The sequence below is a fragment of the Dasypus novemcinctus genome, unplaced genomic scaffold (assembly GCF_030445035.2).
Source record: "Dasypus novemcinctus isolate mDasNov1 unplaced genomic scaffold, mDasNov1.1.hap2 scaffold_589, whole genome shotgun sequence".
NCBI classification, from domain to species: Eukaryota; Metazoa; Chordata; class Mammalia; order Cingulata; family Dasypodidae; genus Dasypus; species Dasypus novemcinctus.
Window position 1 is genome coordinate 19,846 of NW_026688553.1, and position 12,604 is coordinate 32,449.

A 12,604-nucleotide genomic window follows, 5' to 3' on the forward strand; every position below is an offset into this window, starting at 1 on the left:
TTGCTTTGAACATCAGTGTGCAAACACCTGTTCGAGTCCCTGCTTTCAGTTCTTTTGGGTATATACCTAGCAGTGGGATTGCCAGGTCATATGGTAATTCTATACGTAACTTTCTGAGAAAGAGCCAAACTGTCTTCCACAGTGGTTGCATCATTTTTCATTGCTACCATCAATGAATGAATATTCCTGTTTCTGTGCAGTCTCTCCAACACTTGTTATTTTCTATTTTTTAAATAGTAGCCATTCTTTTTTTAAAATGAGCATTTATTTTTTATTGTATTTTTTTGAAGATACATAGATCACAAAAAACATTACATTGAAAAATAAAAGAGGTTCCCACATACCCCATACCCTACTCCCCCCCTCCCCCCCATCAATAACCTCCTTCATCATTATGGCACATCCATTGCATTGGTGAATACATTTTGGAGCACTGCTGCACTGCATGGATTATAGTTCACATTGTGGTTTACACTCTCCCCCAGTACATTCAGTGGGTTATCGCAGGATATATAATGTCCAGAATCTGTCCCTGCAATATCATTTAGGACAACTCCAATTCCCAAAAATGGCCCCACATCACATCTCTTCTTCCATCTCCCTGCCCTCAGCAACTACCTTGGTCACTTTCTCCAGATCAGTGCTACAGTTTCTTCCATTACTAGTCACAATAGTTCTATAGTAGAATACCAATAAGTCCACTCTAATCCATATTTTTTATTTTTTATTTATTTTTTTAAAATTGATTTTGTAAAAATATTACATTAAAAAAACAATATGAGGTCCCATTCAACCCTACCACCCCCTCCCCACCACTCCTCCCCCCCCCCCAGTAACACTCACTCCCATCATCATGACACATCCATTGCATTTGGTAAGTACATCTCTGGGCATCTCTGCACCTCATGGTCAAGGGTCCACATCATGGCCCATACTCTCCCACATTCCATCCAGTGGGCCCTGGGAGGATTTACAATGTCCGGTGATTGCCCCTGCAGCACCATCCAGGGCAACTCTAAGTCCCAAAGGTGCCTCCACATCTCATCTCTTCCTGCCATTCCCCATACCCATATCAGCCACCATGTCTACTCTTCCCACCCCACTCCAATGCCACCTTTTCTCTGTGGACCTTGGATTGGTTATGTCCGTGGCATCTCTTATGTCAAGAGGAGGCTCAGATTCCACATGGATACTGGATGCAATCCTCCTGCTTTCAGTTGTAGGCACTCTAGGCTCCATGGTGTGGTGGTTGTCCTTCTTCAACTCCATCTTATCTGAGTGAGGTGAGTCCAATAAATCAGATTGTAGGAGCTGAAGTCTGTTGAGGCTCAGGGCCTGGCTATCATATTGTCAGTCCAGAGATTCAAATCCCCTAAATATATCTTAAACCCCAACACCAACTACAATTCCAGTAAAGTAGCTTGAAAGTCTAATGAAAAGAGATTCCATCTGAATCCAGTTTCATCACGCAGAAACACCAGCTCCAAAGAAGGGCCATCTGTATGGCAGTGAACCCCATCTGCCATGACCATAGAGCCCGTGGGTCTCTTTAGCCCTCAAAGGAACCAATATCTGGGGTTGTATCTACTTCATCTGTCTCTTAGTCTAATCCATATTTTATTCCTCCATCCTGTGGACCCTGGGATGGTGATGTCCACTCCACCTCTATATCGAGAGGGGGATTAGATCCCACATGGTTAATGGATGCAATTCTTCAGCTTGGAGTTGTAGGCACTCTCAGTTCCCCGTTGTGGTGGCTGACCATCTTCACCTCCCTGTTAGCTGACCTGGGTAAGTCCAACGAACCGAAGAGTAGGAGTTGCAAATCTGCTGAGGCTCAGGACCCAGCTGGCGCATGATCATTCCAGAGATTCAAGTTTCCTGGGTATACACCAACCCCAGTGCCAACCACAGGAGAGGCATGCATAGAAAGGTCACATTTGGAGAGTCCAACTCCATCACACTCAAGAACACAAATTCCAAAGTGGGGCCCACTGACAAGGCACTGAATTCCAGAGCCAACTGCCATGACAGTAAAACCTGTGTGTCTCTGTAGCCCTCAGGAGCACCAGTACCTGGGGTTGTATCTACTAGGGTTGTCTCTGGGATCCTTCATTTTTGAAGAAGTTTTGGACCACAGAGGGTTCAGCTATGGCAGGGGAGGAACGCTGGTGTGGGGGTGTTACTGACGGGGGACACATGGTTGGGAGGGATTTCTCCAGAGCATGTATGTAGGATATACAAAAATGTTTGGATATTCGTTGGATATTTCCATAGTAGTTACAGTTACAAATGACAACTGAGGGAGTGCTGAGTTCCTAGCTATGGGAGCTCTGTCACATTCCCCAATGGAATAGCAACAATCTCCCAAGTGCAAGGACAAAGACCAGTGAAGATAGATGGCCCAATGATGAACCCTTGATACTGATGATTATGCTTATGAGCCTGTGTGCCTGAAATTTCAACTAGGCCTAGAGATGCAGGGTGCCTAAGAGTTACCTCCTAAGAGCCTCCACGTTGCTCAAATGTGCCACTCTCTAAGCCAAACTCAGCATGTAAATGCATTACCTTCCCTCCAGCATGGGACCTGACTCCCGGCGATGAGCCTCCCTGGTGCCAAGGGATTACTACCAAACACTAACTGGTGATGCAAGAAAAAGACCTTGCATAAAAGGGGGAATGGTAAAGACAAATGAGTTTATATGGCTAAGAATCTTCAAAAAAGAGTTGAGAGATCATCGGAGGGTTTGTGCTTACACATGCCTTAATTGTAATCATTTTTAAAAAAGATTTATTTATTTATTTCTCCCCCCCCCCAGTTGTCTGTTCTCTGTGTCTATTTGCTGCGTGCTCTTCTTTGTCCACCTCTGTTGTTGTCAGCAGCATGGAAACCTGTATTTCTTTTTTTTGTTGTTGTGTCATCTTGTTGTGTCAGCTCTCGGTGTGTGCAGCACCATTCCTGGGCAGGCTGAACTTTCTTTCACGCTAGGTGACTCTCCTTACGGGGCGTACTCCTTGCACGTGGGGCTCCCCTATGTGTGGGGTACCCCTGTGTGGCTGGGCACTCCTTGCATGCATCAGTGCTGCACGTGGGCCAGCTCCACACGGGTCAAGGAGACCCGGGTTTGAACCGCGGACCTCGCATGTGGTAGACGGATGCCCTAACCACTGGGCCAAGTCTGCTTCCCTAGTAGCCATTCTAGTAGGTGTGAAATAGCATCTCACTGTGGTTTTTAATTTGCATTTCCCTGATGGCTAAAGAACATCTTTTCATTTGCCTTTTGGCCATTTGTATATCTTCCTTGGAGAGATATCTATTCCAGTCTTTGGCCCAATTTTTTGTGGTTAAGTTGGAGGATTTCTTTATATATTCTGGTTGATAAACCTTTATCAGATATGTGGTTTCCAAATATATTCTCCCATTCTGTAGGTTGTCTTTTTACTTTCATGATAAAGTCCTTTGAAATGCAAAAGCTTTAAATTTTGATGAAGTCTCATTTATCTTTTTTTTTCATCATGTGTGCTTTGGGTGTAAATTCTAAAAGCCATTTCCTAACACAAGGTCCTGAAGATGCTTCTCTATGCTTTTCTCTAGGAGTCTGATATTTTGGGCTCTTATTTTAGATCTTTGATCCATTTTGAGTTGTTTTTGTATAAGGTGTGATATACGGGTCCTCTTTCTTTCTTTTGTAAATGGAGATCCAGTTTTTCCAGCACCATTTTTTGAAGAGACTATTCTTCTCTCAATTGAGTGGTCTTTACCCCCATGTCAAAAATCAATTGGCCATAAATGTGAGGGTTGGCTTCTTGGCTCTCAATTAAATTCCATTGGTTTATATGTCTGTCCTTGTGCCAATACCATGCTGTTTTGATTACTGTGGCTCTGTAATAAGATTTAAGATTAGAAAGTATGAGTCCTCCAACTTCATTTTTCTTCTTCAAAATGGCTTTGGCTGTTCAGGTGCCTTACCTTTCCTCATATAAATTTGACAATTGATTGGCTTTTCCATTTCTGCAAAGAAGATTGTTGGAATTTTGACTGGAATTGCATTGTATCTATAAATCCTTTAAGTAGGATTTACATCTTAATGATATTTAGTCTTCCAACCCTTGAACATGGAATGGTCTTCCATTTATTTAGGTCTTCTTTGATTTCTCTTAGCAATATTTTGTAGTTTTCTGTGTACAAGTCTTTTACATCCTTGGTAAAATTTATTCCTAGATATTTGATTCTTTTAGCTACTATTGTAAATGGATTTCCCCCCCCTTCATTTCTAATTTCAATTGTTCATTGTTTGTGTATAGAAGCACTACTGATTTTAGGGTGTTGATCTTGTACCCAGACTTTTTGCTGAATTCATTTATTAGCTCTAAGGGCTGTGTGGATTTTTTTTTTTTTTTTTTTGGATTTTCTGTCTATAGGATCATGTCATCTGCAAATATGGGAAGTTTTACTTCTGGATGTCTTTAATTTCTTTTTCTTGCTAATTGCTCTGGCAAGAACTTCAATGTTGGGTAACTGTGTGATAATGGGCATACTTTTCTTGTTCCTGATCTTAGAGCAAAAGCTGTTAAGTCTTTCACTATTAAGTAGGATGTTAGCTGTGTGCTTTTCATTATATGTCTCTTATCATGTTTAGTAAGTTTCCTTCTATTCCCAGTCTTCTTATCAAGAAGGGGCACTGGGTTTTGTCAAATGCCTTTTCTGTACCAATTGAGATGACTGTGTGTGTTTTTATTCCCTCTTCTGTTAACATGATGTATTACATTAACTGACTTTCTTATTTTGAACCACCTTGCATACCAGAGATAAATCCCACTTGTTCCTGGTGTATAATTCTTTTAATGTCCTGTTGGATTCAGGGTGCTGGTATTTTGTTGAAAAATTTTCTATCAATATTCATAAGTGATATTGGCCTGTAATTTTCTTTTCTTGTGGTATCTTTGTCTGGCTTTGGTATGAAGATGAGGTTGGCCTTATACAGTGAATTAGAGAGAGTCCTACCCTCTTCAATTTTATGGAAGAATTTGAGCATAATTGCAGTTAAGTCTTGGAATGTTTGGTAAAATTTTCCTGTAAAACTTTCTTGGGAGGGTTTTGATTACTTGTTCAATCTCTACTAGTTATTAGTTTGTTGAGATCTTCTATTTCTTCTTGAGTCAGTGTAGGTAGTTGTGTGTTTCTAGGAATATGTCCATTTCATCTAGCTTATCTAATGTGTTGGTGTATAGTTGGTCATGGTATCCTTTTATAGTCCTTTTTATTTTTTAGGATTGGTAGTAATGTCGCCCCTTTCATTTATTTATTCATTTGTGTCCTTTTTTTTTTTAACAAATCAATTTTATTGGTATATATTAATAAAGCCTACAATTCATCCAAAGTGCGCAATCATTGGTATTTGGTATAATCACATAATTGTTCATCCATCACTTCATTATTATAGCATTTTCATTATTTCAATAATAATAAAAAAACAAACAAGACAGTTCTTCACCTCTCAATGTCTTTGTTTCTATGTATAGCTCCTTTTTCTAGCTATTCTTGAACAATTATTTTATTAAGCAGTTTATATATTCATATATTTTTATATATATATACTTACATATTCATATACCATATGATCTATCCAAAGTGTATAATCAATGGCTTTTAGTATAATCACAATGTTGTGCATTCATCATCACAAAAATTTTAGAACTTCATTACTCCGAAAAGAAAAACACACCCCTTAGCATGCCTTCCCCAGTCCTAAATAACCACTAATCTAATTTCATCTTTATAAATTGATTTATAATGACATTTTATATAAATGGAATCATACAATATGTTACACAATATATTTAGTGCATAGTAGTACAATCATTCGTCCTTTTGTGTCTGGCTTGCTTCACTGAACATAATGCCCTCCAGATTCATCCATGTTGTTACATGCTTTACGATTTCATTTCTTGTTACAGCTGCATAATATTCCATTGTGTGAATACACCACCGTTTGTTTATCCATTCATTGGTTGATGGACACCTGGGTTGTTTCCAACTTTTGGCTATCATAAATAAGGCTGCTAAGAACATCAGTGTGCAGATGTCTGTTCGTGTCACTTGCTTTTAGTTCTTCTGGGTATATACCCATTAGTAGTATTGCAGGGTCATGTGGCAAATAATAATCAACTTCTTTAGGAACTGCCAAACAGACCACTGTGGCTGTACCATTCTGCATTCCCACCAACAGTGAATAAGTATGCCTATTTCTCCACATCCTCTCCAACACTTGTAGTTCTATGTCTTTTTAATAGTGGTCATTCTGATAGGTGTGAAATGATACCTTATTGTAGTTTTGATTTACATTTCCCTAATCATTAGTGATGTTGAACATTTTTTATGTGTTTTTTTTTTTTTTTTTTTTTGCCATTTTTATTTGTCCCTTGGATAAATGTCTATTCAGGTCTTATGCCCATTTTTAAATTGGGTATATGTCTTTTTATTGTTGAGTTGTGACATCCCTTTATATATCATGGATATTAAACCCTTATTGGACATGTGATGTCCAAATATTTTCTCCCATTGGGTTGGCTGCTTTTTCACCCATTTGACAAAACACTTTTGAGGAAAACGGACTTGGCCCAGTGGTTAGGGGGTCCGTCTACTACATGGGAGGTCCGTGGTTCAAACCCCGGGCCTCCTTGACCCGTGTGGAGCTGGCCCATGCGCAGTGCTGATGTGTGCAAGGAGTGCCCTGCCACACAGGGGTGTCCCCTGTGTAGGGGAGCCCCTCACGCAAGGAGTGCGCCCTGTAAGGAGAGCCACCCAGCGTGAGAGAAAGTGCAGCCTGCCCAGGAATGGCACCGCCCACACTTCCCGTGCTGATGACAACAGAAGTGGACAAAGAAACAAGACGCAGCAAATAGACACAGAGAACAGACAACTGGGGGAGGGGGGGGAATTAAATAAATAAATAAATCTTTAAAAAAATTTTTTTTGAGGTGCAAAAGTGTTTAATTTTTAGGTGGTCCCACTTACCTATTTTTTTCTTTTATTGCATGTGCTTTGGGTGTAAAGTCCAAAATACCACCATCTACTGCAAAGTCTTTAAGATGTTTCCTTACATTTTCTTCTAGTAGTTTTATAGTCTTGGCTTTTATATTTAGTTCTTTGGTCCATTTTGAGTTGGTTCTTTTTTAGGGAGTGAGAAAGGCATCCTCTTTCATTCTTTTGGTTATGTATATCCAGTTCTCCCAGCACTTTGTTGAAGGGACAGTTTTGTCCTGGTGACATGGGCTTGGTAGGTTTGTCAAAAACCAGTTGACCATAAAGGTGAGGGCTTTTTTTTGGACTTTCAATTCTACTCCACTGATCAATGTGTCTATCTTTATGCCAGTCACATTCTGGTTTTTTAAAAAGATTTATTTTTTACTTATTTCTCTCCCTTTCCCCGCTGGCCCCCCCCCCCCAAGTTGTCTGCTCTCTGTGTTCATTCACTGTGTGTTCTTCTGTGTCCACTTATATTCTTGTCAGCAGCACCTGGAATCTGTGTCTCATTTTGTTGCATTACCTTGCTGTGTCAGCTCTCTTTGTGTGCAGCGCCATTCCTGGGCAGGCTCACTTTTTTTGCATTGGGCGGCTCTCCCCTCAGGGTGCACTCCTTTCATGTGGGGCTCCCCTATGCAGGAGACACCCCTACATGGCACAGAACTCCTTGTGCACATCAGCACTTCACGTGGGCCAGCCCACCACATGGGTCAGGAGTCCCTGGGCTTGAACCCTGGACCTCCCATGTGGTAGGCGGACTGCCTATCTGCTGGGCCAAATCTGCCTCCCTAACATTTTGTTTTGACCACTGTAGCTTTGTAATGTTTCAAGTTCAGGCAGTGAAATTCCTCCCAAGTCACCCTTCTTTTTTAGAATGCTTTTGACTATTTGGGTGTATTTTCCCTTCCAAATAAATTTTTTTAAGCAATTTTTAAAAAGATTTATTATTTATTTATTTCTCTCACCTACCCCCCGCCCCCCAGCTGTCTGCTCCCTGTGCTCACCTGCTGTGTGCTCCCCTGTGACCACTTCCATCCCTATCAGTGGTACTGGGAATCTGCACCTCCCCTTGTTGCGTCATCTTGTTGTCAGCTCTCCATGTGTGCAGCACCATTCCTGGGCAGGGTGCACTTTCCTCCACGCTGGGCGGCTCTCCCCATGGGGCACACTCCCATGCATGGGGCTCCTCTACGTGGGGGACACCCCCACATGCATCAGCACTGCATATGGGCCAGCCCCACATGGGTCAAGGAGGCCCGGGGCCTGAACCGCGGACCTCCCATGTGGTAGGCGGATGTCCTATCCATTGGGCCAAGTCCGCTTTCCCCAAATGATTTTGGTAATTGCCTTTTATATTTCTGTAAAGTAGGCTGTTGGAATTTTTGATTGGTATTACATTGACTCTACATTGAATCCTACTCAATTTGAGTAGGATTGACATCTTCATGATATTTATTTTTTTATTTTAAAGATTTATTTCTCTCCCCTCCCCCCACCCCCGCCCTGGTTGTCTGTTCTGTGTCTATTTGCTGCATCGTCTTCTTTGTCCGCTTCTGTTGTCTGTAGCATGGGAATCTGTGACTCTTTTTGTTGTGTCATCTTGCTGTGTCAGCTCTCCTTGTGGGTGGCGCCATTCTTAGGCAGGCTGCACTTTCTTTCATGCTGGTGGCTCTCCTTATGGGGCGCACTCCTTGCACGTGGGGCTCCCCTACGCGGGGGACACCCCTGCGTGGCACAGCACTCCTTGTTTGCATCAGCACTGCACATGGGCCAGCTCCACACGGGTCAAGGAGGCCTGGGGTTTGAACCACGGACCTCTCATGCGGTAGACAGATGCCCTAACCACTGGGCCAAGTCCACTTCCTCTTCATGATATTTAGTCTTCCAATCCATGAACAAAGAATGTCTTTTCATTTGTTTAGGTCTTTTAAAAATTCCTTACAGCATTGTTTTGTAGTTTCTTTTTTTCTTTGATGTGGGAAAATCTCATTTTAATTGCAAAAGGCTTCATTTACAGCACATCCAGTAATGATCAAATGGAAGAGTTCTGATATTTGAACACATGAACATAAAAGCCCTTTTAATTCAGGTAGTCAAAAATAAGAGCACTCAAGAAGAAAGGAACCCTCCTTAGTTTTCTGAAGACTTTTACATTTTAAAGGATGACAAGTAATATGAGTTCAAAGTAGTAGGATGTTCCTTGCAGAGAAAGGGGGAAACCATTCTTCACATTATTAGACACATACATATTATAGTTTTACTTGATAAAGTGAGCTGGATGTCCTCCTTGGAGCAGGTGAAGGCAGAGCACTTAGTAAAAGGGGGACCCTGGGAGCACCAAAGAGCATGCAATGCAAAACAAAATAATTACCATCCCCTAAACACAGATGAGGCACACCATTGCATAACTCTAGAAATAAGCCAGACAAGGACAGCCATCAGATACTATGGCTGTCATTGCCTGGTGCTGTCTAATGGTGTTAATTTAGCCCACGGAGAAAATCCTTGGCAAGCAAATTCATTTGTAATTGAACCTAAGTCAAAGAATCCTAAGGAAATCCTTACAATATGTATAAAGATTCCTATTTACCTACTTAAAGCAATGGTTATACAATGAACATCCCTATTCTCATGAGGGTTTGTTCCATACAGTGGAATGTTTTAGAAAAGAATTGCCTAATTTTTATTTTAGTTTCAAAATGGACAGAAGGAATAGAGAGAAAGCATGACTAATTCTCCAATTTGGGGGCCCAGTCTATATAAAATCAGACTTCTCTCGCTTGAGGTCCATCCATATTTTTCAGATGTTCCAATGCTTAGGGAAGGCAAGAGAAGCCCATTACATCCCACCCCTACAGTGAAGAAACTACCTTCTGTAGTTTTAAATATACACTTTAGCCAGAACACTGTGATAGATATTTAGAAAATTCTGAAAGTGTATATTTAAAACTACAGAAGGTTTCAACTCAACAGCTAAAAGTTAAAACTAGCATTTCAGCAACAAATAATCTCAGAGAGCTTATTTGAGAAATGAAATTGAAAAACGATTGCTCAGATACTCTGAAGTCAAGCTGCAGGTCTTGACTCTGCCCCTTTCCAGGTTCAGGGGGACAGGTAAGGTGGCAGCAACTCCTTGGTGGCCCCATTCACGTGGCATCATCAGACGAGGGTAACAGCACCATAGCGTCATTGTTGGTAACATAAACCACGACGTTGGAGGGGTTTCTGCCATTGATGTATTGGTAGCAGTTCCAAATGCAGCTAATTTGGTAACCCTTAAAAGTCAAGAAGATGCTAATAAACAGAATAATAATCAGGACCAAACACGTAGCATTCACTGACAAATTATCATCTCTGTAGGGAAATTAGGAGGCAGCTGTCTTATGTACTCCTGAACGATAAACAAGCACAGTGATTGCAACCAAGGTGTTCAGGGCAAAATCAAAGATCTGGTAACAGATCAACAGGATGATCCAGGCAGCATGTTGTTTGTATGCTCCTTAAGAAGCCATTGCACATATCAGGATCGTGAGAAGGGAAATTGCAACAGAGGTGCACATGTTAGCATTATCCGTGAACTCAAAGTCACCTCTAGTTCAGAACTGAAAAGTAATATCGATCAGGATCAGCCAGGGCACTCAATAAACTCAACAGCGCCAAGGCATTGATCATCAGATCCCAGATGCAGAGCAGAACGGTGCTGGTGCGGACACAGCAACACAGGCGGCACCTGCCCAGGACCCTGTCCAGGGCACAATCGCTTTTATCCTTCTGGCTGGGCTGCGAGCGCACGCCCAAGTTCACAAGAATGTCAGACATGCTAGCTCTGGCCTCCCCAGCTCGCCCCATGCTGCTGCTGCCGGCTTCCCACCCCCATCTGCCTGCCCTGATGCCGCGGTGGCAGAGAGCTTGGAGGGCTGCCCCAGCGGGACCCTGAGCTCTGAAGGCAGGGGAGGCGGGAGGAGGCCTGTAGTTCTCTGCATAAAGGTCCTGTACTTCTTTGGTTAAATTGATTCCTAGGGATTTAAGTCTTTTCGTTGCTATTATAAATGGAATTTCCCCGATTTCCTCCTCAGATTGTTCAATACTATTGTACAAAACATTATTGATTTTTGCTTGTTGATCTTGTATCCTTCCACTTTGCTGAACTCATTATTAGCCCAAGTAGCTTTGTCATAGATATTTCAGAATTTTCTAAATATAGGATCATGTCACGGGCAAATTGTGAGAGTTTTACTTCCCTTTTTCCTATTTGGATGCCTTTTTTTTTTTTCCATTGTCTAATTGCTGTAGCTAGAAGTTCTAGCACAATGTTGAATAACAATGGTGATAGTGGGCATCCTTGTCTTGTTCCAGACCTTAGAGAGAAAGCTTTCAACCTTTCCCTATTGAGTATGTTGACTGTGGATTTTCCATATATCCCTTTTATCATATTGAGGAATTTTCCTTCTATTCCTATCTTTTGAAGTATTTTTATCAAGAAAGGATGCTGGATTTTGTTGAATGCCCTTTCTGATCGATCAAGATGATGTGTTTTTTTCCTTCAATTAGTTGATGTAATGAATAATGTTTGATTTTCTTATGTTGAATCAGCCTTGCATACCAGGAATAAATCTTACTTGATTGTGATGTATGTCTGTTGATATGCTGTTGAGTTCTATGTTCATTAGAGAGCTTGGTCTATATATATTTTTTGTAATGTCTTTATCTGGCTTTGCTATTAGGGTGATGTTGGCTTCATAAAAATATGTTGGGTAACTTTCCCTCCTCTTCAAGAGTTTAGACAGGATTGGTATTAATTCTTTTCAAAATGAATTCACCTGTGGAGCTATCTGGTCCTGGACTTTTCTTTGTCCTGGATTTTTGATGATGGATTGAAGATTGAAGTTCTTTAAATGTGATTGGTTTGTTAAGTTCTTGTATTTCTTGTAGCACCAGTGTAGGTTGTTTGTGCATTTCTAGGAATTTGTCCATTTCACCTAGTTGTCTAGTTTGTTGGCATACAATTTCTCATAATCTTCTCTCATGATCCTTTTAATTTCTGTGGGGTCAGTTGTAACATCCCCCCTTTCATTTCTGATTGTATTTATTTGCATCTTCCCTTTTTTTCTTTGTTAGTCTAGCTAGGGGTTTGTCAATTTTATTGATCTTCTCAAAGAACCAGCTTTTGGTTTTGTAGATTTTCTCTATTGTTTTGTTGTTGTTGTTGTTGTTGTTCTCAATTTCATTTATTTCTGCTCTAATCTTTATTTCTTTCCTTCTACTTGCATTGGGATTGGTTTGCTGTTCTTTTTCTAGTTTCTCTACCAATTGTTCTGTTAAATCTTTGATTTTAGCTCTTTCTTCTTTTTTGATATAGGCATTTAGGGCTATAAATTTCCCTCTCAAGACTGCCTTCACTGTTTCCCATAAGTTTTGATATTCTTCTCATTTTCATTTGTCTTAATATGTTTCCTGATTTCACTTGCAATTTCTTCTTTGACCCACTGATTATTTAGCTTACCACACATTTGCAAAACTACCTCTTTCCTGTCTATTATTGATTTCCAGTTTCATTCCATTATGATCTGAGAAGGT

The 12,604-nt window shown here is 40.9% G+C and overlaps 1 pseudogene; it reads right to left on the reverse strand.

The window, feature by feature from the left end:
* Positions 1-10,039: 10,039 nt before the first annotated feature.
* LOC101421133 (lysosomal-associated transmembrane protein 4B-like) lies at positions 10,040-10,807 on the reverse strand (annotated as a pseudogene).
* Positions 10,808-12,604: the final 1,797 nt, after the last annotated feature.